This window comes from Rattus norvegicus, chromosome 1 (genome assembly GCF_021556685.1).
Source record: "Rattus norvegicus strain SHRSP/BbbUtx chromosome 1, alternate assembly SHRSP_T2T, whole genome shotgun sequence".
NCBI lineage: Eukaryota > Metazoa > Chordata > Mammalia > Rodentia > Muridae > Rattus > Rattus norvegicus.
In genome coordinates this window covers 177,630,941-177,657,745 of record NC_141534.1, presented here as the reverse complement: position 1 = coordinate 177,657,745, position 26,805 = coordinate 177,630,941, and the positions used below count along the sequence as shown (strand labels likewise).

The window sequence follows — 26,805 nt, the reverse complement described above, 5'->3', positions numbered from 1 at the left end:
GGAAAATTGTTTCAGGACGTATGTGTCGGCATCCCAGAATGAAATGACTCTCTTTTGAGTAAAGCGAGCCAGGCAACCACTGCAGGTGCTCTCTCTCACTTAGCTTTCACGTGTTTTGATTGTTCCCTTTATTCGTCCGAGAATTTTTTTCACAAGGAACAGTTTGGCGGATACACTCATTGCCTTTTACACTTAGATGGACTAGCACAACCAGGAGTATACAGGGTTCATGCAGGTTTATTTTCGTATTTGTATCTCTTCGTGGTGCTATATATAGATAAGCGGGATGTAATAACAAGGTTATTGTAGAGCAGGGGAAGCTCTTATATCAGGGTAATTCCAGCCTCACACGTGCAAGGAATTTTAGATCCCAGCCCACCAGCCCCTTCCATGTCCAAGAAGGTGCTTAGGCTGTGGTTTGCTGGTTGTTAGTCTGTGATAGCACCAACATACCATTGTTCTGCCCACCTCTGTTTATTATTTATCCCTAAGTATTTATTTCAGAGAGGGGATCCTTCACATTTTTTTCCCCTCACCACTAGCTAATTGAGGTCACTCAAGAGAAGCAGATAAAGGCTCTTGTTGGGCATGGCTGGGGACCTGAGCCATGAAAAGGTACAAGGCAAGAACTGATTGCCCAGAGTTGTTTTCTTGACCTTCCTGTGTGTGCGCTGGCATGTAAGATTGCCAGTGTGGAGAATCAGTTATGTTTTCACCTTTTTTCACCATTTTTAGTTACATTGTTCTTCCCCCACAACCATTTTATTTTACTTATTTTCTTATTTATTTATTTAGAGACAGGATTTCTCAACAGAGCCCTGGCTGCCCTGCTATTCCTATGTAGATCAGGCTGGCCTTGAACTCACAGATATCTGCCCTCCTTCACGCCCACAACAATTTTGAAACAGTAACAAACTTGAAAAAGTTGAAGTTTGGTACATAATTATTGTTGTTTTGTTTTATTTTTCGGGACATTTTAAGCGGAAGCTGCTGACCTTAAGCCCTGCCACTCAGAGTGGTTTCTTGTGAATTTTATACAAACAGGAACATTGGTCTGCACAATGGCAGTGCAGTTATCAAAATAGGAAATTGATGCTGACCCAGTGTCTTACTTAATTTGGGTTTTGTTGGTTATGCTACTCATCACATATTGGTAAAAGTAGTACAGCTGAGTGCTTCATGGTTTCTTTATCTTTTTAGTCTCTTTCAGTGTGGGTCAATTCCCTCATCTTTTCATGGTCACGTCACTTTTGATGGCTATAGGTCACTTTTGTATAACGTCCCTCAACTTGAGATCTCTATGCTCGGTACATTTGCTTGGGTCAGAGTGTCACAGCAGTGGTGCTCACTGCGTCTTGTCAGGAAGCACATACTTTCCCTTTGATTGCCTGTGACCAGTGTCTGCTAGGCTTTTCCACTAAAAGAGTTAATCTTTTTTTTTTTTTTTTAAATCATGCTCTGATCTCTCACTTAGGGTTGCTCCCTTGTGAAGGCTTCCTCCTCACTCTCAGTCTCTTTGCATGCTCCAGGCCAATTTGCTCCTCCTGCTGTGACCTTAAGCCCTGCCACTCTGAGACAATGTGTTTAGCTTTGGCCCTTCTAGATTTCCCCTTCAAGGAGCCCCACGTCTATCCTATGGCTACTAGACTACTCTTCTTCCCACACTGAACAAAGGGAAGATTTCTTTCGTTCCCTTTTTTAAAATGAAACTCAGAATGTTGTGTAAATTATAATCTCAAGTTTGAACTTTATACTTTTTCTGTAATTTTTTGCATACTTTGTATTTTATTTAAGCGTATTTTTATGCAAAAAATTATGATAATAGTTGAGTGGTTTTAAGCAACTATATACACTGGTGTAGTCACCACTACAGACAGAATATTTCCTTCTCTATAAACGTCTTCCTATGCCCTTTTGTAGTCTGTTTCCTCCCTTGCCTCGGGTGGTTGCAGATCTGCTTTCTGTCTGTATGGTTTTGTCTTTCTAGGGTGGTACATAAATAGAATCAGACACTTAGATTCACACGCTGAGATTTATCGAGTCGTATTTAGTATCTGTCTCCTTGCACTGCTCCCCTTTCCCTTCTGTGCTGAGTATAGAACCAGGACCTCACCCATGGTGAGCATGTACTCTTCCATTGAACTAAACTCATTGCTGAACTGTTCTGTTCCTTTCTCCCTCTCCTTCCTACTTCCCCTGTAGCTCAGGCTAACCTCAAAACTTACGGTGTAGTCAAGGATGACCTTGAAATTCTCATCCTTCTCCCTGTATCTCCAGTGCTGCTATTATGGGTGTGCACCCTCATGCCCTGTTCATGTGGTCTTAGAAATGGAGTCTGGAGCTGCCTACATGGGAAGCAAGCACTCTTATCAGTTGACTGTGTTCCCAGTCCCAGACATACATTGTTTCTTTATATTTCTGTATAAAATACAGTTTGTTCATTCATTCATTAACTGGTGGATATTTATGTTTTCAGATTTTTGTTATTATGAATAAAATGGATAGTTGAAAGGATTTTTGAATATTAGCCTGTTTTCATTTTTCTTGGGTTAGAACTGAAAAATTCTTAGATCATGGTCAAGTATCTGCAAGTTTATATGAAATCGTCAACGTGTTTTCCAAACTACCTGAGCTGTACAGGATAAAAATCTGCAAAGTGATTTTTTTAAACTATAAGTGAAGAATCAATCTGATTGTTTTTCTAACCTTTACTATACAACTACCTTCAGCCGTTAATATGGTTTTATTAACCCAACTCTCTCTAAAAGGTAATCAGGTTATGATAATATGATGCTTATGTATGGTGATTTGAAATTTGTGTGTTTGATTCCAGAGTGTTTCTGGTATTATTCAATTAGTACATTACTGTTATTTTTAAATTGTCTTTGCCATTAGGAATAATTTTAGTTGAATTATCTTTAATTAAAAAATACGTATATATTTAGTGTTATGTGTATGCATGTGAAGATCAGAGGACAATTTTCCAGAGTTTATTTTCTACTTCTAGCATGTGGGTTCCTGGGATTAAATTTTTTTTTTTTTTAAAGATTTGTTTATTTATTATATATAAGTACACTGTAGCTGTCTTCAGACACACCAGAAGAGGGCATCAGATCTCATTACAGATGGTTGTGAGCCACCATGTGGTTGCTGGGATTTGAACTCAGAACCTCTGGAAGAACAGTCAGTGCTCTTAACCGCTGAGCCATCTCTCCAGCCCCCTGGGATTAAATTTAAGTCTTTAGGTTTGGCAGCAAGAGCCTTTATCTGCTGAGCTATATAGCTAACCCCAGATTTTTCTTTTCTTTTCTTTTTTCTTTTTGAGACAGAGTCTCTTTATGTACCCCCTAAATATCCTGGAACTATCTATGTAGATGGCACTGACCTCAAACTCAGAGACTCACTTGTTTCTGCCTCATAAGTGCTGGGATTAAAGGACACACACACACACACACACACACACACACACACACACAAAATGGGGAAATCTGAGAAAGAATGGTGGCTTTTTATATGAGACCAGCATCCTAACAGTGATACTGTACTTACTGTAAAGATGCAACTGTCTATTGAGGGAAATGAGGTAAAGGGGGGGGTCCATGGTGTTTGTATTCCTTTAATTATTGGTAAATCTACAACTGTGTCAACCTAAAAAGTACAGAAACCATAAAGAAGATAAAATGTACCTTTAGTGTCTTTATTTTTCTTAATATTGATGAGATAAGGGAGTTCTTAGTCTCTATAATTCCAGAAAAACATAATTTTCAGAGACAGAATTATATTCCTGAGGATCAACTTCATTGACTTTATTATTATTGGACTCTTGCTGTTTTCCAGCCATGTGCTTTTTATGCTAATGCTATCATTTATAAGAACAGCATAAAAGTCAGTGATTTTTTAATGACAGTTTGACTTTGATAATTCATTATTTAAAATTATGTTTTTCAGGCATAGTAAGATGGCTCAGTTGGTAAAGTGCATGTTGTAGAATTATGAGGGCCTAATCCCTAGCACCCACATAAAAATAGTGAGGCTTGGTGATGGACGGTATCTGTAATCCAGTGCTGGGGAGGCAGAGACAGGAAAATTTCTGGAGCTTCCTGGCCAGATGGTTTAGCTGAATCAATGTGCCTCAGGTTCTGTGAGGAGTCCTGTGTAAAGAAATTAAGTGGATAGTAGTTGAGGAAGAAGCCATGTCCACTTCTGACCTTAACAATCGTATACACACACACACACACACACACACACACACACACACACACACACACACACTAGCCCCCCAACCCCGCAACCTTCATTTTTACAGCTCTATATTTGGATGGTGGTGGAATAATTAGGGAGTATAATTTGTCTGTAAAAGATGATGTTACTTATCCAACTACCCTTTTCTTACTGTAAAAGTAAATTCGAGTGCTGAGCTAATTCTTTATATGCTTTTGTGCTTACTTTTTTGTTCTACTGTCTTAAGAAACAGTCCATTTAACAATAGAGCTTTGATCTGGTATGCACAAGGTCCTAAAGCTTAAGAAATGGTTCAGGCAAAAATTATTTGCAGGTAAAATTACTTTTCTAGATCCTGTTAGACTAGATTAATTTAAAAGATCAATCTGTTTTAATGTATTAAAGTATTTGAAATGTTTTGTAAGTTAGGCATTGTATTGCATGTGAAGTAAAAAATAAATTTTTGTATAAGTGAAATATATTTTGAGACTGAATTTTGTGTGTGTGTGTGTGTGTGTGTGTGTGTGTGTGTGTGTGTGTGTGTACACCACTGTGTATGTCTAGAAGTCAGAGGACAACTTTCTGGAATGTGTTCTCTCCTACAAAGATGAAACTTAGATCATCAGACTTAGTGGCACTTTCTGAGCCATCTTACTGGCTTCAAAACTGTGAATTCTTGAGAAGCAAGAATTAACAGAAATGCGACTCAAGTTGCAGTGAGCTGAAGCCAGAAGGACCAGTGTGAGGAAACTTAGGAGTACTTGCTGTGGAAAGAAGGGCTTGGATGTGCAAGTTAGAAAGCCAAAATTAGTAAAACATCATGATACATTACTGTGAGAGGTGAAATAAGAAAAGTAGTTGAGAATGACAAAGATTCTAACATTGGTAGTTGGTGCATAGTGCAAGCGTGGAGAAATACCAAACTTAATTTTGGATGTGTTAAGTATGACTGTCTTTAATCAAGATAGAACAGTTATTTGGGTGTTTAAATACATGGGCCAGAAGTAAGACAGGCGAAGATTAGACATTTATCTGGTAGTTATCAATAGGTGTTTGTCAGGTAGGAAGAAAAGGATGCATGCAGAGAAGTGGCTGTCATTTCAGTTGAATATTTACTACTGCTCCCCTGACTCCTCCTGAGAGTCTTGAATGGGTAATTACAGCTGCTCTCATTAAGATGCTAAGAGCCACATCATACCCTGAAGGACAGTTCTATAATACCATCCAAGTGAAGTGCGAAAAGACAGAGCACATAGCAACTAAGCATAAAGATCCAGGAGTCATTAGAGCAGATAGAGCTGTGGCAGTTGTGTCGATGTCCTTAGGAGGTTGACACAGATGGGAATAAATGACTAGGGGCCAGGCTTTGGGGAACACCATTGCTTAGGGGATGAAAAGAAAAAGCAACAGAAGGGCATGGTGTGTTTGGAAGAGATACCCAGCACTCCCTAATAGATGCTATTTTACTTGTAGGTGGTATGAGCCCTCATTTTTGTCTGGTTACCTGGCTCTGCAGAAGAGAAAGATTGCCCTAAATAAAAAAAAAAATTATTTATTTATATTTCATGTGTACTTTTTTATTTCACGGGTGAATGTGTGTGCAGTGCCTGTGGAGGCCAGAAGAGGGCATCAGATCTCCTTGAAGCTGTTTGTTGGGTGCTGGGAATTGAACTTGTCTATGTCCTTTGGAAGATCAGTCTGTATTCTTTGTTTCTTAGAGACAGAGTTTCTCTTGTGTAGCCTTGGCTGTACTGGAACTCATTCTGTAGACCAGGCTGGTCTCAAACTCAGAGATTTGCCTGCCTCTGCCTCCAAAGTGCTGAGATTAGAGCATTCACCACCACACCTGGCTTAATTCTGTTTCTCAATGATGTGTTATTACATAATAGGTAGAAGTTTTCCACCACTGGGACTGCTATAACAGTATAAATTTGGGGGTTTGAGACAACAGGTGTTTATTCTTTTATAATTTTGGTGGGTGGCTCTGAACTGTGGGTGTTAGAAGGTGACTTCCTTTGATGACTTCTAGGGAAGAGTATTCATCTCTTCTAGTTTCTGGTGGCCTCAGGGTTCTGCAGCTTATGGGACCATAATTCTGGTTTTTTGCCCTCTTTTCACATGGCTTTCTTTGTTTGAATATTTTCCCTTTTTTCTTCATAAAAACAATTTCTATCCTCAGCCTGTTGGTACATATCTGTAATCCCAACTATTTAGGACGCAGAAGCCGGGAGATGGCAAGTTCAAGGTTTTTATGGGTTAAAGAATGAATTCAAGGCCTGACTGGGCAACTTATTCTCAAACAAACAAACAAACAAACAAACAAACAAACAGAAATAGAAAAGTGGCTGTGCCGATAGCTGAATAGTGAAGCACCTGTCAAGCATGTGTGAGGCTCCAGGTTCGATTCTCAGTTTTGGTGTTGGAGAGGATTAGGAGGCCTTGCTTTGCTTCCTCCCCTCCCCTCCCCTCCCCTCCCCTCCCCTCCCCTCCCCTCCCCTCCCCTCCCCTCCCCTCCCCTCCCCTCCCTTCCCCTCCCCTCTTCTCTTCCTTTCCTTCTTCCTTTCCCTCCCTCCCTCTCTTCCTTTCTTTTTCCTGAACTAGGGATTGTACCTAGGAAGACACATTCTCCACCCTCCTCCATCTTTCTCTTCCCTCCCACTCCTTTCCTTGAGGACTAAGTAAACATTTAACACCGAGCTGTAGCTCCAGCCCTGATTTTCTTTAGCCAAAGACTGTTATGATGGCTAACTTTGCTTGCTTGACTCACCTGGGGAAAGGGACCTTCACTGAAGAATTGCTTCCACAGCTTGGCCTGTGGGCATATGTGTATGGAGGGACATTTTTTAAATTGCAAATTGATGTAGGTTCATTGTGGATGGTACCATTCTTAGATAGGTAGGATTGTGCTGTATAAAAAAGGTAGCTGAACAAGCTAGTGTTCCTTCATGGTTTCTGCTTCAGTCCCTGCTTTGAGTTCCTGCCCTGCCTTCCTTTGATGATAGGTTGTAATTTGTAAGCCATATAAACCCTTTTCTAAGTTACTTTTGGTCAGTGTTTTATCACAGCAACAGAGAAACAGACCAGGACAATGTTAAAGTGTACATAGAAAAACAGTGAGGGAAGTGACATGAGTAGAACAGTCTCAGTTATATAAGAGCACTCTGCCTTAGTGAAGAGCACAGAGCTTAACCAGTGTTTAGTGTTCCAAAGCCAGAGTAGTTTTCTTTGTATTCTGTAAGTAGAAATCAGAAGTAGGTACCATGTCCACCAGAATTAGCTTTCAGGGAGTAAACACTATATTTAGTGTTGAAGTCTAGAGAATATGAGGTTTCAGAAAAGGGACATTAGATAGACTCAACAGTAATAGAATGTTCTGCTGATCCCATGAAGGGCCTAAAACTGTCAGACATGTTGAGATATGACTTTTGCCATATGGTAACAGAGAATAGAGTAAGCAGGATAATACCCCCTTAAGAGACTCCATCCTGGACACCTACACCTAGCATGGAGGTTCTGTTACTCCTTCCCAGCTATCTCCTAGAGAGGGCTTTACTGGAAAACAGGTGAATGCCTTGGATTATAGTCCCCTTTTTTCTCCCCTCTTGTCTTACTTACATCGTGTGACCTGTTTGCTCATATTTGACTTAACACAACCAGTGTAGACTTGGTTTTTGACTGACCCGTTCTGCTCAGCTTCTTATGTTTATGTGGTTAGACTCTTTGCTTAGCTGTTTTTCTTTCCTTCCCACCTCCCTTTCTTCTTTCCTTTGGTGCTGAGGTGATCCCAGGTCCTGACTCAAGGTGTGCTATGCTCACTCTTTTTCTATGTAGCTTGGACTCAGCTGGGGGCTATGATGCACATTCCTGGTGTACACTCTTTAACATGCCTCAGATTTGTTTTGTATCTCGGATTTGTTTTGTATCTTATCGAAGTAGTATATTTATAAAACCTTAACAGAAAAAGTCGATAACTTTGTGCTGTCTGTCTCTTTAGAACGTGACACAGTAAATTACAGGTACTTTCTGGTTCTTTTGATAACATGAAACACCAGGCCTCCAAAGGTGACAGTGTAAGGTAAGCCCTGCTTGGAAAAGCCTGGCTTGACCTCAGGGCTTCAGTTCCCTTTCTTCAGTGATCTTGTAGAGTAACACATTTCTTTAATTCTGTCCCAAGTCTCCCCGAACCAAGTAATCTTCCCTTTATTTTCCGAGGCAATGTTGAATTGAAGCAAGGCTGGAACACTGAAAGACAGTTTTCTAAATGGTGAAAGCAACAGTGATGCGGCCAGAAAATACCTTTAGGTAGTTGCCTAGTTTGTTAGGTCTAGCTTTACTCCTTTCTAGGATGGGAACTCTTAGGGCGATTTTACCCTGCTCATTCTATTGTTTGTTACCATATGACAAAAGTCACATCTCAACATGTCTGACAGTATTAGAACCCCATGGGGCCAGCAGAACATTCCATTACTGTTGGGTCTATCTAAGGTTCCTTTGCTGGATCTCATATTCTGGTCAAAGAGCAGTCTGATTTTTGGATAATTGTTGTCAGAAGTATGCCCAAGGAGATCTCTCATTCGCTGCTCTTTCTGCAGTCCTTGGGATTGAACCAGGGCCTTGTATATCCAGACAAGCTTTGTCACTGAGCTGTATCTCCAGCCCCCACTCCTTACTCTTAACAGTACACTGGGCTATCCAAAGGTTAGCACTAAAAGGGACTCACAGAGAGTGGCATGGGTGAGACATCTTTGTTGTTGTACCTGTTTGCCATCCATTATCCCAGCATTGAGAAAACTTTGGTGTTATCTGGGAACACACAACTTCCATGTACAGATCACAGCTCAGCTGAACACGCATCATAGTTTCTATTTTTAAAGGAAAAATAAGTTTTATAAAACTATGAATTTACATTTATTTTTAATTGATATAATCTTTTCTGTTTTAATTTTAATCTGAAAAAATAATGATACAATTTTATTACTTTGTATGCATGAAGTTAGTTGATACAGGTTTTAAAAACAATAGCTTGAACCTAGAAGCATCTAGATTATGGGGTGATTGATTTGTGTAGTTAGTTGCAATGGTTTTGGAAAGCTGACATATCCTTTTCGCTCTACTCCTGTAAAGCAGGGGGAAAATGCCTGTTTTTTTCTTTTCCTTTTCTTTTTTTCTTATAATTTAGATTAAGCAGAATAGTTAGGCCAAAACAAAGCATTCTCTTATTTCCATAGTGCATAGATTCATTGTAGGGGCTATTTTAAATATATAATTCTACACTTATCTTATCCAAAAGGCTCAGAGCAATGTTAAATATATAATTCTGATGATAATATGATAAAATCACTGCTTACCAAGGGTGGTTTGTACTTGTGGTCATGAGGTTTGAAACCATTAAAGACATTGTTAACTGACTCAAAGAAATTGTATGAATAGTTGATAATGGTTGGTAAGTAAGCCTCAGCTGGAGCCTTGCTGCCCTTCTAAGGAGTCAAGATTACATACCCTGTTTTTGCTAGAATCATTGCCTTTTTCCCTAATGGTCATGGTTAGCCCAGCGAAGATAATGCGGTATATACTGTACCTGCTGACATTTTAAAAAATCTTTTCTGAGATTTTTTTTGTGTGTATTCATATATGTGTATATTCAAATATATATGCTTGTACATATATACATTTGTATGTATAAATATGTATATTGTAACTTCTTGTAAAGCAAGGTCATAGAATCTGCTCCTTTATGCACTCTATACTAACTACATACTTAATGCCTACTTTTAACATTGTATATATTATACAACAGCATTAAGTTTTATTAGCTAAGTGTCTGATTATCATCTAAAATATATAAAGTTTAGGTCTAATGAAGTTGAAAATGTGAGGTGAACCCATGTGGTCTGAGTTTGATTTCTAGTTTTGTCTGTAAATACTTACAGCCTTAGATAAGTTAACTAATTGTTCTGTTTCTGCATCTACAAAATGAGGCAATAGTGACTAGTAGTATTTACCTCCTAGATTGGCTATAAAGAATAGTGAGTTAACTTTTGTGTTTAAAACCATGTCTGTAGCACAGTTACAGTGTAAACATTCATTCACTGAAGTGGAACTACTGGGTCAAGTGATAAGGGTATCACATGGAAGTCAGTAAAGTTATGCTTAGCATTGCTGGTTTAGGGAGCTTGTATGTGGCCTCAGGCAAAGTGTTAGTCCTTGTTGTACAGTGCTGTCCTCTGAGCACAACAGACACTATTTTTATCTGAGCAGCTATGACTACTAACACCCCTAAGGTCAGACTTGCTGACTGTTGAGGTTCTCTCAGAGAACACAGAAAGAAAGGGAGGTGTGGCTCATTGGGCCCTTCCAGAGATCCTTGCTGTTCACGTCTGCATCTTGCAGTAGTAGTATGTGATTCTACCCTAACTGCATGTTATATTCTGAGGTGCAAGTGTGTATGTATATGGAGACTACGTAAGGTTAGCTGAAGGTGGAACTCCACTTGTGCAGCTACGGGCTAAGACTTTTGGCATTGTTGGCTGCTTTGGGGTCACCCATGCTTTCTGTAAGTCAGCTCAATAAACCCACTTGTTCCTCAAGTTGGACTTTGATGGAGTAATACTTCGGTTTGTCATTGGTGCTCTATAATGGGGGATTGACATCTCTTTGCCTCCCCAAAGAACGACTTCTTGCAACAAATGCTAAGGATGGTTATTGCCAGCCTGAGGTTTCTTCTTTTGGAGCCAGCAAAGACTTTTTCTTTGCACTGCATGACAGTAATACTAAGATGAGGCTGCCAAGGGACATTCTCCCTGATGCATTCAGGACTTTGAATAATTACAGAGTCTAAGTCAGAATGAAATGGACACGGATTTTGGAAATACCTTTTATATGTTTAGTTCCAGCTGTGTCTGAAAACTAAAAGTATTTTCAATAGTTTTTAGGTCTATATTAAATTGTCATCCAGAAAGATTATGATAATTTAGCAGTATAGGGTTTTAATAAGGCAGACAAAAATCACCACTTAATAGGAGCTAATGGGTAAGTCACAGCATAGAAAATTTAGATTTCATAAAATGAGGAAATAAGTGTTTGGCTCAAGATCAGACTATATTTAATTCATATTTATATTGGAAACATTAAAAATCTTGCAGCTGGGTGGCACACACCTTTAGACCCATCACTTGGGAGAGCAGAAGCGGGCAGATTTCTATGAATTTGAGACCAGTCCAGGCTAAACAGAGAAACTCTGTCTCGGAAAAAAAAATGGTTTTTGCCTTTGGTCTTCATTGTATCCAAAGGGGTTTTATAAACAGAAATGTGAATTATGAAAATTTCTAAGTATTTGCCTAATTTACTTAGATTTCAAGAGAGAACACGGTCTAGATACATCCCAGTATTCTCTGACAAAAGAAATTTGAGAAAATGGAAAGACATTGAGTTCTTTCAGCAGAGCTACTGTTACTATTTTAGCAGACTGACTGTTGGATTGATAGTTGTAGAACTCTCTTTTCAGTGATTTGTTTAACAGATTAACAGAAAGGATTTTTATCTTCCCTGGTAAAGAAATGCTGTGCCCACTAATGAGACCATCACACACGCACACCATCTTTTCCTTTGCTCTGTGTCTGCTCTTTATGTACTTTATTAGTTGGCAAGGTTATTTAGTTGGTTTGAAGAAACATAGCTTGTTGGCAAACTTGAAATCTCAAGGTACTTCTCTTCCTACCAAATATTCTATTATAAAATTCACTTAAAATACAGAGTTGAGATTTGTAATAGAAAATTATTAAAAGAAAACGAATAGTTTTAGGGCATTTTTAAAGTGGGAAAAAAAACCTGCTTGTAGGTAGTGATATCTGGTTGTAGGTACAAGTGTATCTTTTGTATTTTTCTCAACCAAAGCTAAACATTAGTAACATTCAGAGAGAATCAAGTTTCAGAACAAACTTGGAAAAAGACTGTAAGAAAATTAGTTTGCAGTGGAAAGTAGCAGTTAGAACTGGAGTGGACTTTATGGGTGCTTTATATAATTGTCCTACATGGTGTGCCCTGGAATGTGAAAAGAATGTTACTTGTTTTCATCCTGAGACAGATGTTCTACCAAATGATTTTAGCTCAAGTCAACACAAACCCATAGAATACTAAAAGTAATAAAACTTTTTTTCTCTTTTGAAACAAGAAGAAACAGCAAAATTTGGCTAGAATAGCGAAAAACAGAAGAATTTTGGAAATACAAGTTAGCTATTGCCAAACAAACAACAGGAACAAAAACTGTATTCTCAGAATGCTGTCTCATATTCAAATTGCATGTCTGAGGAATTTGGCTGTAGAAAATGGAAGAAAATGTGAAGAGTAAATATAGCATTGGGTCAAGTTATCACAGTATGAATTAGATTACAGAATATCCGTGCTTCAGTCTTTTTTAAATGTGTGAAGGATGGAATGAATAGTCCTGCTAGAAATGCATAGTGTCAGATACAGCATAACAGACTAACTGGTCTAATTTAATTATAAGTTTACAATGTAGGTGAAGATAATGAGACTTGAATAACTTGCTCAAGATTCTATAGCTGGTACTGGTGATATAACAGATCCTGCAACTCAACCCCATCAAAACTAGTCTTTCCCATTCATTTCTTGTTGCTATCTTCCCATGGACAGTCAAGGTTCTGAAATTTTTCCTGCCACATACTGATTTTACTCATTCTAAACATAAGATCAAAGGAATCACATGACATATACTTGCTTTTTTGCGAGATTTCTTTCACTCAACTTCCCCATTCTTAGATATATACATTTTTTATTAGAATTTTGTCTCCCCTTCTTTTTTATTTTATTGTATGAATAAGCCAGTTTTGCTTATCCATCTATTGACAGACAACTGAAATGCTATAATGACAATTTTGGTATTTTGGTTTCTCTTAAAAAACACAGGGGGCTGGAGATTTGGCTCAGCAGTTAAGATCACTGACTACTCTTCTAGAAATAGTGTACTCATATACATAAAATAAATAAATAACTCTACACACACACACACACACACACACGGGGGAGGAGGGGGTATAGGGGAATTTGTAAGAATATATTTTCATTTTAGTCCCAGGCATGGGATATGGGGCTGCTTCAGACTGTCTACAGCAGCTGACTATGATTTGCCTCGTGCTCTAGCTGAGGCACAGTTTTGCCAGCAGCAGATAGTTTCTGCAGTTGTGTGACATTTGGAACTCTGGCGACTTTTCAGAGGGTGCTCTAGTGCTAGGGCCCAGAGAGGCTGTGTGGGTTGTTGGTTAGTTGTTGTTAGATGCAGTTTGTTAAGTAGTCATGAGCAAAGAAAGAAGAAGAAGAAATTCGATATCCTGACTGGGAAGATCAAACTTGGACCTTGATGCACCTAATCAGCAGGAAGTAGTCTAAGGATAATGTCATCCCCTTTTTATGCTGTTTTTCTCCTCTCTAGTGTTAGGGGATTAAAAGGTAGGAAGAAAGAAGAACCTGCAAAGTAGCAAAAGACTGGTTATAAACTGCTTTTAATATTTGGCTAAAATGAATTTTAAAATCTATTAATAATCTATTAATATTCTTACTGTGAAACAAAAAGTTTTCAATTTCTCCCAAGTAACCTGTCCATTGAATTTCTGGTCTTAGGCCACTGTAGGTGATAAGGTCTTAGGCCACTTTTCTTTTGATAAGAAAGGGCCATGTCTTTCCTAGAGTAGTTCTACCATTTCATTCAGCATGTAAGAGTTGTAACAACACTGTCCTCTCATCAGGATGTATTGATGGTCTTTAGCATTTTTGGAATGCACACCAGCATCTCATTTTGCTTTTAAATTTCTAGATTTCTCTTATAGTTAATTGTGTTTGTAATTTGTAAGACTTGATTGCCATTTTATTACTGAATTGTTACTTTATATATGGTATTCCCCAAATATTGGCTGTTTTTTTTTTCCATACCAGAGTGTTCCTTAGTGTTCAGAAAATTGCTTCTCAAAGATGCATAATAATTTAGTTTTATTGAACCAACAATAATACAGATTAACTTTATTAGCACATAATGGGTGATGGGGGCCATTAAAAATTGTGAACTTTTAAAATTTTATAAAATTTCTAAAGTTGAACTTAATTTTTTTGCTGTCAAGTAGAATTTGAGTTATTTCAAGGAAAAGTGAATGATATAGATATATAATTTACAAAAATAATGTCTTTAATTCCAGTCCCAGGGGGATCTAATGCCTTTTCTTGCCTCAGTGGCACTTGAACTCACAAGTGCACATAAGCGCACACTAGGCACACAAACCCATAGTTAAAAATAAAATCAGTCTTTAAAAGATAATTATAAATTATCCTTATTGAGTAAATAACTATTTGTATATAGTGAGTAAATTTAGTGTGAATTGGGTATTTTTAGAGTTAAAAGCAGTAAGTGCTAATATGATTACTTGTGTGAGGTGTTGAAGTTATTAAAAGGCTTTAATAGAAGCAACCTGTAGGGGTTGGGGATTTAACTCAGTGGTAGAGCGCTTGCCTAGCAAATGCAAGGCCCTGGGTTCGGTCCCCAGCTCCGAAAAAAAAAAGAAAAAAGAAAAAAAAAATAGAAGCAACCTGCTTTGTATTTCTTGTTACTATAATAGGTCTGTGTATTCACTCCAAATATAATCATCTTAGAATAAATAATTGATTATTTTATAAAGGTTTAGTCTTTCTTTAAAATTATTTATGTTGTGTGAGCTTTAGTTACTTACTATACACTAAGTATTCTACCGTTGAGCTGCATCCCAGCCCTCATGAGCTCATGTGATCACAACAGATATTTCATTGATGTTTGTTTGAAGAAACATGGAATGTTAGTGTGTGGAATAAATGTTCTTTTGGGAAGGGAAGGGAAAGGAAAGGGAAGGGGAAGGGAAGGGGAAGGGAAGAGAAGGGGAAGGAAGGGAAGGGAAGGGGAAGGAAGGGAAGGGAAGGGAAAGGAAAGGGAAGGGGAAGGGAAGGGGAAGGGAAGAGAAGGGGAAGGAAGGGAAGGGAAGGGGAAGGAAGGGAAGGGAAGGGAAGGGAGAATTAGTTAATGGTACACAGTACATCTGGCTGTCATTGACAGTGTGGTATGCTTGTTGAAACCTGGGCCCTTCCCTCATGCCTGTTTGTCTTGATTTCCACCTGTGCTGTTTATTACCCATGACAGTGGGTGAGAACTTATGCTTTCAAAGCTTCAGTTTGCTCATCTGTGGACTTTTCTGTCAAGAGCTTTAGCTCAGAGACTGACATGACAAATAGTTTTAAAGCAGCATGAGTTTCTGCTAGAGATTTGCTCCTACTTGGAAATGTCAGGGTGTAGCAGGCACCTTCTGTAACAGGGAAGTCTTCTCTTATGAGTCAGACTTTACTTTAAGGTGAACATGGAATAAATATGAGGCCAAAGAAGAATCTGAGTTAAAGTATGGTTTGGTTGGTGGATGGGAGCTCATTATATTTTCTTCTGTTTTAAATTAGAATTTAAATTATTTGTTAGGGCAAACGATATACCATGAAAACATACTAGGAACATATACCCTTATAATTATTATCTTTAACCAATGTATGTATATATATTGTTTTTAATTAATACAATATCTTAGTGTGGTATTTTCATATATAATTTGTTTCTGTTGGTCTTCTCTCACTTTTCTCATTTCTTGGTCTCCTCTTTTATCCCCATACCTTCAATAGTCCCCTTTCTACTTTAAAGTTATTATTGAGACACAGTCTTATTATATAGCTCTGCCTTGCTTGGAACTTGCTATGTAGACCAAGCAGCTGGCCTCCAACTGCCAACCACTGCCTCCTGAGTGCTGGGATTAAAGGTGCTCACCACCACACCGGCTTCCTTTGCACTTTAATGTCGCATGTGTTCTGTTATCCTTCTCCCCTTTCCTTAGGCTATTATGTTTTGTACACCCAGATTAGAATTTAAGAGAGAGATATAAAATGAGTTTACTGCTTGGGATCTCCTCTGTTAGAGTTCAAGGGTATGGGGTAACAATAGAAGATTATCCTGTGGAGTGAGTTGGCTGGAATTTTAAGCCTTTTGTCTAACAATGTTTGTTTTATGAGCCAAATATATATGGGGGTAAACTCTGAGACTGAGCTACAACCATAGTTCATCTCTGAAAAGTGCAGTTATAAGATCTTGTATCAGTTGTCAGGCTCCACTAGTTCCTCATGGATTGCATGCTCTCCCCCCTCCCTTTTTTTGACATGTTCTCTTGGTGGTCTTAGAATACGCCAAGGAGACTGTACTGGCTTTGCAGTATGTAAGCCCTAGGACTTCTTTCTCTGTCTCCTCAGCACTGGATTATAAGTGCATGCCACCATGCCTACCTCTTAAATAGTACAGGTTCTGGGGATTGAACCCAGGCCCTGGTGTGTTTATTTTTTAGGCAAGGTCTTGCTGCATATCCCTTGCTGAACTGGAACTCACCATGTGGACCAGTCTGGCCTCAAACTCTCAGAGGTTTGCCTGCCTCTGCTTCCCAAGGATTGGCATTACAGGGATGAGCCGCCATGCCACGCTGGTCTTGATACTGTTAAGAGAAGCACTTTACCTGGTACGCAAGCTATCTCCCTAGTCCTTTGTTACACTTTTTGTAGGTTGTCTCTGTTTAGTCACAGGACCATGATAGAGACTGCCACCAATGATGTATAAGTAAGCTAGTTGCTTTAAAATGGCCTGATTCAAGAACTCTTACAAAGTAATGAGTTAACTTTGATGATCTTCTTTAGAGAAGTTGAATTCCTCTCTGCACAGAAGGCAGCAAGCCAACACCACAGAACAGTAGAAACCATGTAGAAGAGAGGGGAGTCAAGACATGACTGCAGTCAGGAAGCTGTGACAAGGATCAGCTAATGTTCTATTGGAAGACCAGATTTCTTTTATCCTGACTAGTTTTCATATTCAGTGACACTTAATCATGGAGACATGTGTCTCAGGGTTTCCTTGCTGAGAAGGGACAACATGTTCAAGGTAATTATTATAAAGGAAAAGATTTAGTTGGGGCTGACTCACAGTGCTGCAGTCTGTTGTCCTCATGGTGGGAAGTGTGGTAGCATGCAGGCAGACTTGGTGCTAGAAGAGCTGATTCTATATCTTGATCCAGAGGCAGCAGAAGGGGACTGTCTCACTGGGTGGAGCTTGAGCTGAGGAGACCTAAAAGCCCACCTACACAGTGCCTGCTTTCTCCAACAAGGTCACACCCACTCCAATAAGGCCACACCTCCTAATAGTGCCACTCCCTATGACCATGCATTGAAACACATATGAGGGCCAAACCTGTTCAAACCACCACACCATGACACTCCTTTACATATTCTTCAACTTTTTTGGGGGGGTTGGGGGGCAATCAGGCCATGCTAGTGCTGTAACACTGACCTATAAGACCTTCTGTCAGGTTTTTATACAGTTGCATGTAACTGTGCATATAGCTCTTAGCAATTGGAAGTAACTCATCCTGAATAATATTAAACAACTCATTTCTTTAATTTCAAAAAAAAAAAAAACCTCTTAGTTGACAAGATTGGGCTAACTGAATAGATAGATGGGACTAGCAGGAACTTGGCTTTGTGACATTGTTGACTTGGGCATGACTAAAGTGTTTCTTTCTTGTTTTTATATAATTACCTCATAATTGAAGAGACCTGTGCTTTCAATTTTGTCACCCATTAGCCATGATTGATCATCATTTGTGGGTCACTTTTTATTTTGTAATTTGAATTAGTTAGATTGGGTCCAGTAAAGTTACACTTATGTATCATAATTATAAGCATTCAGAAATAGTCAGGAATGGCAATAAATGTATAAAGATGGGCAGATATATGCAGTGAGGCTGTGTAATGCTAACACTCTGACCCAGCTGTGCTAGGAAAACTCAGTAGTGCTCAGTTCTGGTGAACTTATGACAACAGGATGTTTGGAGGATATGTCTTCAACAAATGGAATTTTAACTGGCTTGTGTTTGGGACCATGTATTCCTGTTTTACTCTGAAATGCTTATAGTTCAAATATTTATAACCATTTCCTCTATAGAATTGGACAGATTTATTTTTTAATTCATTTTTTAAAAAAGATTTTATTTTTTTAATGTATGTGAGTACACTGTCGCTGTCCTCAGACATACCAGAAGAGGGCATCAGATCCCATTACATATGTTTGTGAGCCACCATGTGGTTGCTGATAATTGAAGTCAGGACCTCCATAAGAGCAGTTAGTGCTCATAACCACTGAGCCATCTCTCCAGCCCTTTAATTCATTTTGAATCGACACATAAAAATTATACCTATCAAGTACAATATGATATTTTGAAATGTGTTCATGTTGTAGAATTGCTAAATCATGATTCTTAACATATGTATTCACTTTTTTTTTTTGGTGGTGAGGACACTTAAACTCTGTTATTTCAATGATAAAAATCAATTTTTATTTAAAGGACTAGAGAGATTGCTCAACAGTTAAGAATTCATTCTCCTGTTTCAAAGATTTCCAATACCCATGTTCATGACTTACTGCCTCATATAACTCTAGTTCCAGGGGATCCAATGTCTTTGTTGTGTACTTGCACACATGTGTGCAAACCTACATACACTCACACACACACTCAAGATAAATCTTTAAAATTTTATTACATTTTTCTTTGATAATTTTATTTATGTACATACCAAATCTGGAGCATTTTAACCCTTCTACTATCTTCTCTTCTCTTCCCACTTCCTCTGAATCTTTGTTTTCAATAAGCCTCTCTGCATTTCGATGCCTTTTCTTGTTTTTGACCCACTGAGTTAATTATGGCTGCTTACATAAGCATGGATTAGAGTTACTTACCAGAACATAGGAAGTCATAAGTGACTACACTGAAGAAAATGACGCCCTTTCCCCAGCACCAGTTTAATGGCCATTGTCTTTCACGGAAGGGCGAAGAGACTTCTGGAGCCCTTTCCCAGTGCATGCTGAATGATGGTGTTGGTCTTGTGCAGGTGAGCACAGTTACCTCGGTTTCTGAGTATAATGGTTGTATCATGTCAGAAGACAGTGTTTCACAGTGTGCCTCCCCAGCTGCCCTTTCTTAAATCCATTGTCTCCCTCTGTGATGTTCCTGAGACTTGAGAGAAGTGATTTACATACACTTTTTATGGTCAGGCACTCGCCATTCACTTATTCTCTGTACCTGAAACAGCCGTGTGGACACTACCAGCTGTCCACTGTAAAACGTCTCTATGATGAAGCTGAGAGCAAGTCTGTGGATATAGACACATATTTCAAAGGCAGTTTGATACCATGTCCATTTAGCAAAATTACAGTAAGTAGGCTGTCCTGTGGAACCTGTGACTTCTCCAGCCATGGACTTTTGACCAGATGTAAAGTATCAGAAATGAATTCTTTTATGTGGAGCAGACCTCAGAAAGGCTCACACCCACTTCAATAATCATTTTTTTTAAAGGTAGGCGGGGCTTGAACTTTTTATGTAGAATGATATTGAACTCTTGATTCTTCTGCCTCATCCTTCCAAATGTTAGGATTACAGGCATGTACCACCACATGGCCTCTTTTAGTGACTTTCAAATATACATTACATTGTTTTAACTCAAGAAGGCATGGTATACAATAAATTTGTTAAACTTTTTCTCTATCATTTGATCAACATATCAATATCTCCTACTTCTGACTCAGTCTTCATTAATCATCCTTTTATTTTCTACTTCTCTGAGATCAACCTTTTATATATGAGTACATGTATAAAATTTTTCTTTCTGTGCCTAGCTTATTTCATTTAACATAGCTACCAGATTGATCTACATTGTTGCTCATGAGGATCTCCCTGTTTTTTAAAGCCAAGTATAATTCCAGCCCATCTCTCCCATCACCCCGTCTTCTGCTCACTTGTTGGTGGACACTTAGGTTGGTCCCATACTGTGGCTGTGGTGAATATGGCTGCAGTGAAAATGAGAGTGTAGATGTCATTTTGAGATGGTCTTCATTTCCTTTAGATACACATTGAGTGGTGGAATTGGTGAGTCATATTGTATTTATTTTTATTTCTGTTTGTTTTTTGCATTGGCAGGGGTTGACCAGGGCTTCCTGTGTTCAAGGTCAAGTGATCTTCTCCAAAGTTATATCCTCAGTTCTATTATTTTTCATTTTTGGGAAACTGAAATTGTTTTTATTGTCTATCTATAAAAGTTCCCAAATTATCTTGCTTCAATCCTGTTTTCCAACTTAAAATTTCCCTTGAAAGCATAAAATGCCTGGTTTTAGGGCATTTCTTGTATTGCATTCTGTTCTTCTATGCTCAAAACAGATGATTGTGGCTTATTTGGGAAAAGGAATCTGAAATCATACATGCAAAATAATTAGTTTTAAAACAAAACCAAAGTTAAAATAGAGTAGAGATAGACCACCAAAATAGAGCCTGTTCAGTGATTGTTAGAATCCCATCTTGTCTTGTCTTTCCTCTGAGCATTGTGTTTTAAGCTTCATGTGTGTTGTGTGTTGTGGCTTGCTGTTTTGTAGGATAATATTCCACTGTGTAAATAAGCTACAGTGTCCCCTTTCTAATCGTTAATGAGCTTTGGGCTATTTCTACTTAATTTTATTCTTCGTTTCTATATATAAGACCTAGTTTCATGCATGCCATGTAAAAGGCATTATTTGTTAGTGCTGTGTAGGAGATTGAAAACAGGGTCTTATCTAGGCCAGGCAGGGACTATCTGGTAAGATGCATTGTTTTTGCTTCAACTCCTCTCCACCTGAAACAGAATCATACTGTGTAGCTCAGGCTAGTCTTGAACTTATGACAATCCTCTTTCCATCTTCTGAATGTTGAGGTTACAAACTTGAGCCATTATACCTGACTTCATGTGGTTTAAATGATAATTTTCTTGATTATGAATGAGGTTGAACTATTCATAAATTTTCTCTGGAGCATATACTTAAGTATCTTGTCCATTTTTCTTTTTAGATATTTGTCTTTTTAATTAATTTCAAAGGGCTGAGAAGATTTAATTGGTAAATATTTTGAGGACCTAGGTTCAATCTCCAGAATTAATGTAAAAAAGCTGAGTGTGCTGGTATTCTTAACCTCTTAGTGGTGAAGAACAAGTTATTCATTTTATTGAGATATAACTTAACCTTTTCTTTCATGAATAGCTTTCCCTAAATAAGAATCACCAAAATATTCTTCGGTATTGTTACAGAAGTTTGAGAGACAGAGAGTGAGAGTGAGAGAATGAGAGTGAGAGAGAGTGAGAGTGAGAGTGAGAGAGTGAGAGTGAGAGTGTGTGTGTGGCTGCTGTCGTTATGGCCATATGCCTTCATTTTGCTGTCATGGACTCTGTCCCTCTGGAACCATAAGCCCAAATAAATCCTTTTTCTGTAAGTTGCCTTGGTAATGATATTTTAATCACAGCAATAGAAAAGGTATTAATACAGATCAAATTCTCTAAAGGAACAGAATTGATAGAATAAAAAAATACAAAGAGGATTTATTAGATGGCTTACAGACTGGTCTGGGCAGTCCCCCAGTGTCTGCCTCATAACAGAAAGGCAGATACACTGGTAATTGTCCATGAAGCTGATGTCTCAGCAGTCCCAGTCCAGCACTGGAGTCCTGGAGGATCCTGGAGAGCTGCTGATCCTCAGTCTGTTAGCCATGAAGGGATGCCTCAGCAGTAGGACAGGTGAACTATCCTGTTAGGGTGAGGACGGGCAGGCAAAAAGCAGTTTCCTTTGTCCACTTGCACAGGCTGCCACCAGAAGATGTGGTCCAGATGTAGGGTGGATTTTCCAGGAAGTAATCTCATCAGGCGAATCTCTGAAAGCAGTGCCCAGCAGCTGGGATTTTAGTTAGTTTCAGATGTAGTCAAATTGACAAGATTCACCATCACATTAAACTATTGCCATTGTTATTTTTTATGCCTGTTTTGTAGTCCCCTTTGTCCTTTCTTGCTGTCTTATTTGTGGTTTCATGTTTGTATGCGGTAATCTACTTTTTCTTTTAGTCTTTTTTCTCTATACCTTGTGTTTATCATGAATCCCACATAAATTTTTTTTTTTTTTTTTTTTGGAGCTGGGGACCGAACCCAGGGCCTTGTGCTTGCTAGGCAAGCAATCCCACATAAATTTAATCATTACAGAATATGTTCAGATAAAGCTTTCAGTTATATGCAAAGCACACTTATACCCTGCCTGTCACAGCTTACTGTTATTGATAACAGAACTTTTTTTTCTCCATCTTTATTAAATTGGGTATTTCTTATTTACATTTCAATTGTTATTACCTTTCCTGGTTTCCAGGCAAACATCCCCCTAACCCTTCCCCCTCCCCTTCTATATGGGTGTTCCCCTCCCCATCCTCCCCCCATTACTGCCCTCCCCCCAACAATCATGTTCACTGGGGGTTCAGTCTTGGCAGGACCAAGGGCTTCCCCTTCTACTGGTGTCCTTACTAGGCTATTCATTGCTACCTATAAGGTCAGAGTCCAGGGTCAGTCCATGTATAGTCTTTGGGAAGTGGCTTAGTCCCTGGAAGCTCTGGTTGGTTGGCATTGTTGTTCATATGGGGTCTCGAGCCCCTTCAAGCTCTTCTAGTTCTTTCTCTGATTCGTTCAATGGGGGTCCCATTCTCAGTTCAGTGGTTTGCTGCTGACATTTGCCTATGTATTTGCTGTATTTTGGCTGCATCTCTCAGGAGAGGTCTACATCCGGTTCCTGTCGGCCTGCACTTCTTTGCTTCATCCATCTTATCTAGTTTGGTGGCTGTATATGTATGGGCCACATGTGGGGCAGGCTCTGAATGGCCGTTCCTTCAGTCTCTGTTCTAAACTTTGCCTCCCTATTCCCTCCCAAGGGTATTTTTGTTCCCCTTTTAAAGAAGGAGTGAAGCCTTCACATTTTGGTCATCCTTCTTGAGTTTAACGTGTTCTGTGCATCTAAGGTAATTCGAGCATTTGGGCTAATATCCACTTATCAATGAGTGCATACCATGTGTGTTTTTCTGTGATTGGGTTACGTTGCTTAGGATATTTTTCAGTTCATGAATTTCATGAAGTCATTGTTTTTGATAGCTGAGTAATATTCCATTGTGTAGATGTACTACATTTTCTGTATCCATTCCTCTGTTGAAGGGCATCTGGGTTCTTTCCAGCTTCTGGCTATTATAAATAAGGCTGCTATGAACATAGTGGAACATGTGTCTTTGTTATATGTTGAGGCATCTTTTGGGTATATGCCCAAGGGAGGTATAGCTGGGTCCTCAGGTAGTGCAATATCTGATTTTCTGAGGAGCTTCCAGACTGATTTTCAGAATGGTTGTACCAGTCTTCAATCCCACCCACAATGGAGGAGTGTTCCTCTTTCTCCACATCCTCGCCAGCAACTGCTGTCGCCGGAATTTTTGATTTTAGCTATTCTGACTGGTGTGAGGTAGAATCTCAGGGTGATAACAGAACTTTTTATTGTGTCAGCAGGTTTTTCTGTCTGTAGTTTACTTTTTTTTTTTTTTTTTTCTTTTTCTTTTTTTTCGGAGCTGGGGACTGAACCCAGGGCCTTGCGCTTGCTAGGCAAGCGCTGTACCACTGAGCTAAATCCCCAACCCCTACTTTGTTGTTTTTAACACTTTGATCTTTTACCTTTTATATAGGATGTGTCATTTTACCACAATGATAGGATTACCTATTCTATATTTATAAATAATGAATTATTAATAATGGATTCTTGAATACATTAATGAAATTCTAAGAATAGGCAGCTACCACATCTCCTTAGATTTTTGAATGGAGTCTTAATGCTGCTTCAGCTCATTGCAGTACCAGCAAGAGATACAGAAGTGCACGTTTTAAAGAGAGGTCAAGTACTAGAGAGGAACCAAGAGAAAGTTAAACCAATGGGTTGGGCCTGTTTCTCCTTTCACACAGAGATCTACTTCTGTAGAGCTTCCTTGTGACCAATTTTAGCCAATGAAATAAGAAAAATTGTGTTTTCATTCTATGTGGAGACATCTAAGAGATGTTATCCCACTGTATTCTTTTTTTTACTAACCAGTAGCTACACATTTACTCCCCCCCCCCCACCACCAAAAACAGCAGGGTGGTTCTTTCTGTTTTATTTTTTTTTTGTATTTCTATTTTTTTTTTTAATTAACTTGAGTATTTCTTATATACATTTCGAGTGTTATTCCCTTTCCCGGTTTCCAGGCAAACATCCCCCTCCCCTTCTATATGGGTGTTCCCCTCCCCATCCTCCCCCCATTACCGCCCTCCCCCCAACAATCTAGTTCACTGGGGGTTCAGTCTTAGCAGGACCAAGGGCTTCCCCTTCCACTGGTGCTCTTACTAGGATATTCATTGCTACCTATGAGGTCAGAGTCCAGGGTCAGTCCATGTATAGTCTTTAGGTAGTGGCTTAGTCCCTGGAAGCTCTGGTCGCTTGGCATTGTTGTTCATAAGGGGTCTCGAGCCCCTTCACGCTCTTCCAGTTCTTTCTCTGATTCCTTCAATGGGGGTCCTATTCTCAGTTCAGTGGTTTGCTGCTGGCATTCGCCTCTGTGTTTGCTGTGTTCTGGCTGTGTCTCTCAGGAGAGATCTACATCCGGCTCCTGTCGGCCTGCACTTCGTTGCTTCATCCATCTTGTCTAATTGGGTGGCTGTATATGTATGGGCCACATGTGGGGCAGGCTCTGAATGGGTGTTCCTTCTGTGTCTGTTTTAATCTTTGCCTCTCTATTCCCTGCCAAGGGTATTCTTGTTCCCCTTTTAAAGAAGGAATGAAGCATTCACATTTTGATCATCTGTCTTGAGTTTCATTTGTTCTAGGCATCTAGGGTAATTCAAGCATTTGGGCTAATAGCCACTTATCAATGAGTGCATACCATGTGTGTTTTTCTGTGATTGGGTTACCTCACTCAGGATGATATTTTCCAGTTCCAACCATTTGCCTACGAATTTCATAAAGTCATTGTTTTTGATAGCTGAGTAATATTCCATTGTGTAGATGTACCACATTTTCTGTATCCATTCCTCTGTTGAAGGCCATCTGGGTTCTTTCCACCTTCTGGCTATTATAAATAAGGCTGCGATGAACATAGTGGAACACGTGTCTTTTTTATATGTTGAGGCATCTTTTGGGTATATACCCAAGAGAGGTATAGCTGGATCCTCAGGCAGTTCAATGTCCAATTTTCTGAGGAACCTCCAGACTGATTTCCAGAATGGTTGTATCAGTCTGCAATCCCACCAACAATGGAGGAGTGTTCCTCTTTCTCCACATCCTCGCCAGCATCTGCTGTCACCTGAGTTTTTGATCTTAGCCATTCTCACTGGTGTGAGGTGAAATCTCAGGGTTGTTTTGATTTGCATTTCCCTTATGACTAAAGATGTTGAACATTTCTTTAGGTGTTTCTCAACCATTTGGCATTCCTCAACTGTGAATTCTTTGTTTAGCTCTGAACCCCATTTTTTAATAGGGTTATTTGTCTCCCTGCGGTCTAACTTCTTGAGTTCTTTGTATATTTTGGATATAAGGCCTCTATCTGTTGTAGGATTGGTAAAGATCTTTTCCCAATCTGTTGGTTGCCATTTTGTCCTAACCACAGTGTCCTTTGCCTTACAGAAGCTTTGCAGTTTCATGAGATCCCATTTGTCGATTCTTGATCTTAGAGCATAAGCCATTGGTGTTTTGTTCAGGAAATTTTTTCCAGTGCCCATGTGTTCCAGATGCTTCCCTAGTTTTTCTTCTATTAGTTTGAGTGTATCTGGTTTGATGTGGAGGTACTTGATCCACTTGGACTTAAGCTTTGTACAGGGTGATAAGCATGGATCGATCTGCATTCTTCTGTATGTTGACCTCCAGTTGAACCAGCACCATTTGCTGAAAATGCTGTCTTTTTTCCATTTGATGGTTCAGGGATAGTGATTCCCCCTGAAGTCCTTTTATTGTTGAGGATAGTTTTAGCTATCCTGAGTTTTTTGTTATTCCAGATGAATTTGCAAATTGTTCTGTCTAACTCGTTGAAGAATTGGATTGGTATTTTGATGGGGATTGCATTGAATCTGTAGATCGCTTTTGGTAAAATGGCCATTTTTACTATGTTAATCCTGCCAATCCATGAGCATGGGAGATCTTTCCATCTTCTGAGGACTTCTTCAATTTCTTTCTTCAGAGTCTTGAAGTTCCTTTTTTTTTTTTTTTTTTGGTTCTTTTTTTTTTTTCGGAGCTGGGGACCGAACCCAGGGCCTTGCGCTTCCTAGGTAAGCGCTCTACCACTGAGCTAAATCCCCAGCCCCTTGAAGTTCTTATTGTACAAATCTTTTACTTGCTTGGTTAAAGTCACACCGAGGTACTTTATATTATTTGGGTCTATTATGAAGGGTGTCGTTTCCCTAATTTCTTTCTCGGCTTGTTTCTCTTTTGTGTAGAGGAAGGCTACTGATTTATTTGAGTTAGTTTTATACCCAGCCACTTTGCTGAAGTTGTTTATCAGCTTTAGTAGTTCTCTGGTGGAACTTTTGGGATCACTTAAATAAACTATCATATCATCTGCAAATAGTGATATTTTGACCTCTTCTTTTCCG

General features: G+C 39.1%; 1 protein-coding gene across 10 annotated transcripts in view; it reads left to right on the top strand.

Annotated features, from left to right (window-relative positions):
• The window catches only part of Sbf2 (SET binding factor 2), a 368,489-nt gene that overhangs the window by 785 nt on the left and 340,899 nt on the right, over positions 1-26,805 (top strand).